Raw genomic sequence first — 3,529 nt, forward strand, 5'->3', positions numbered from 1 at the left:
ATTTGTCACGTACACAGTCATACACAGTACGATATGTAGTGAAATGCTTGGAGAACTGCTCGTGACCTAAAGAAAACAAAAAAGGAAAAGGCTATGAATAAGATAGGAAATAAATATGAAAAATTAAAAAGGGTAAATTTAACTAGGAAGGAATAAAATATAAATTAAGGTTAAAAATGAAATAACTGTACAACACAAATTAGAATGAAGGGTAAATTTAACTGGGAAGAATAAGATAAAATATATAAATTAAAGTTGAAAATAAAATAACTGTACAACAAAATACACAATACACAATATAGAACTATATAAGAATGTATGAAGAAATATAAATAAATATATACACAATAACAGCAGCGTGATTTAAGTAATGAAGTGAAAACAATGTCCAGAAAGTCCAGTGTGTGTGTAAGAACCATATGTGTGGGTCAGTACTGTGTGGTGGTGTGATTGAGAGACCGTATCGCCTGCGGGAAGAAGCTCCTCCTCAGTCTCTCTGTGTTGGTCTTCAGGGAGCAGAATCGCTTTCCTGACCTCAGCAGAGAGAACAGTCTGTTGTTGGGATGGCTGAGGTCCTTCACGATCTTCCTGGCCTTGGTCCAGCACCGCAGGTCAGGGAGCTCGGAGCGGATGGTGCGCTCAGCTGACCGCACAACCCTCTGTAGAGCTCGTCTGTCCTGCATGGTGCTGTTCCCGAACCAGGTTAAGATGTTTCCCGTCAGGATGCTCTCTATGGTGCACGAGTAAAAGTTCCTGAGCACCTTGGAGGGCAGTTGGAAGTCTCTCAAGCGTCTGAGGTGGTAGAGACGCTGTCGGGCCTTTTTCACCACGGTGTTGATGTGACAGGACCATGACAGGTCCTGCGTGATGTGAACTCCGAGGTATTTGAAGCTGTCCACTCTCTCCACTGGGCACTCGTTGATGACGGGGGTCTGGTAGTTCCTCTCCTTCTTAGTGCTGAAGTCCACTATCAGCTCCTTTGTCTTACTGACGTTTAGAAGGAGGTTGTTCCTCTGGCACCAGTTCTCCAGATTCCTAATCTCCTTCAGGTAGGCAGTCTCGTTGTTATCAGAGATCAGGCCCACCACGACGGTGTCGTCAGCAAACTTGATGATGGTGGTGGAGCTGGTAGTGGCCACACAGTCATATGTGTACAAAGAGTACAGCAGGGGGCTCAGAACACACCCCTGGGGGGCTCCAGTGCTGAGAGTGGTGGAGGCTGAGATATGTCCGCCCATCCTTACTGCCTGTGGTCTGCCAGTTAGGAAGTTGGAGATCCACTGACACATAGATGAGCTGAGTCCCAGATGCTCCAGCTTGGTGGTGAGTGTGGAGGGAATTATGGTATTACAGTTTTTGCTCGTTGCTTGAACACTATAAACCCATGCTTAGACTAAAGTAACACAACTTGAAGCTTTTGTTACCATACCCCAAACACATGTACCCATACCTTAAACAAAAGTGCTGCTTTGCACTCTGGTTGCAATTATGCAACACACTTACTCCTTTATGCAACACACATGGTCCTGCATACTACACTCTATTTCATACATAAGACACTTCGTTCAAAAATGAAATTTCAGGGTGCCATTTGGAAAACACATGTATCCAAAATACAAAACACATCGGGTAATTGCAACCACTCAAATACACACCTGAAGGCACTTACTTGCAAAACTGAACACCAATTAGCCAACCACAAAAAGCCCTCAGTTTAGCCATTTCAAGAACTTTGCAAGCATGGATGGAGGGAGAGCAAGAGGAAGAGGAGGAGGAGGTCAAAGAGGCCATGCACGGACCTATATTTCTGATGATATAAGAGCAACTTTGGTGGACCATGTCATCAACCACGGCCTGACTATGAGGGAAGCTGGGCAGAGAGTCCACCCACATCTAAGCCGCTTCACAGTGGCATCTGTAATAAGAAAATTCCGACTAGAAAACAGGTCTGTCTTCATCTCACTGCCTTCTACTCTACTCAGATGGTTTTTATAGTACTGTTCTACAGTTACCATATCAAGTGTGCAGGGTACTGCAGGGTGCTAATGCTCCTTTTGCAGCCAAAGTGGTAGTTTCTGTGAAACATACCATGATTACTTATATTGAAGTACAGTGTTGTACAGTGGATGATACAGTATATACAGTAAAGTACTGTAAGAAAAATAAGCAAACCGATGACAATATGTGGTTGTATTTCTCTAGAATGACTCGAAGACCTTCTGGGGGAGGACGCCAACGCCTGTTCACACAACGGCAGGAACTTGCCGTTGTGGACCTAGTGAGGGCAGACAATGCTATGCGTCTCCACCAGCTACGAAAGCAAATACTTGCAGACAGGCAAGTGTTCAACAACATAAACCATGTGAGCATCACCACCATCAGATGCATCTTGGGAAAACACAGCATCACCATGAAGCAGCTCTACAGAGTCCCATTTGAGAGGAACAGTGACAGGGTCAAAGGACTTCGAGCTGAATATGTACGGGTACGTGTAACTGTCCCTTACATTTACAATAGAGTATTGGTGAAGTCCAGTAGCAGCTGAATATGTACCATATCAGTACCACATGGATCTATTCTGAGAGCTACACAGGTACCTGTGTGATGGGGTGAGGGTTCTGTATGTGTAGCACTGTAGTACAGGGATATGTTCCCCTTTTTTTCAGAGAATCTTGGCCATGGATGGAGCTGCACAGCCTCATGAATACATTTTCATTGATGAAGCTGGATTCGACCTGAGCAAAACAAGACGACGGGGTCGTAATGTAATTGGCCAAAGGGCAATTGTGCACGTTCCAGGGCAGCGCGGGGGAAATATCACATTATGTGCCGCCATAAGCCTTCGAGGGCTTCTGCATCATCATGCAAAACTAGGTCCATACAATAGGCAACATATACTCACATTTCTAGATGCTCTCCATGATATAGTTGTACAGAACAGACCAGATCAGCCCAGGTTTGTGGTGATATGGGATAATGTCAGTTTCCATCGGGCTGCTCTGGTCCAGGCCTGGTTCTCCAACCACAGTCAACTTGAAGTGGTATGCTTGCCCCCTTACTCACCATTTTTAAACCCTATAGAGGAATTTTTTTAGGCTTGGAGATGGCGTGTATATGACTGCCAACTACATGCCTGCATGCCTCTTCTGCAGGCAATGGAACAGGCCTGCGGCGACATTCAGGTGACAGCAATCCATGGATGGTTTTGACATGGAAGAGGATATTTTCCCCAGTGCCTAGCGGGAGAAGACATTGCTTGCGATGTTGATGAGGTCCTGTGGCCAGACCCCAACAGATGGCGGGATCCATGAGCCCACGTATGCACAATTGTCATGATTTTTTGTTTACAGTATAGTGTTTTTTCTATTACTGTATTATGGGTTTTTTGTTTTTGTTTTGTTTTTTTGCTTTATCTGAATTCATGGTACTGCAATGTACAGTGCTGCAATGTACAATATTGAGTAGGCCTATTTGCTTTTTTGGTTGTTTGCAAATGTGTCTCCTGAAAATATGCCTTCTGAATGAACAA

General features: G+C 44.5%; 1 pseudogene; it reads left to right on the plus strand.

Annotated features, from left to right (window-relative positions):
• The first annotated feature begins 1,836 nt into the window (after nt 1–1,836).
• On the plus strand, nt 1,837–3,072 carry LOC146654941 (uncharacterized; annotated as a pseudogene).
• Nucleotides 3,073–3,529: the final 457 nt, after the last annotated feature.

This window comes from Rhamphochromis longiceps, linkage group LG13 (genome assembly GCF_057381845.1).
Source record: "Rhamphochromis longiceps isolate RC_006_pf linkage group LG13, R_longiceps_female_GT1.1, whole genome shotgun sequence".
Taxonomy (NCBI): Eukaryota; Metazoa; Chordata; class Actinopteri; order Cichliformes; family Cichlidae; genus Rhamphochromis; species Rhamphochromis longiceps.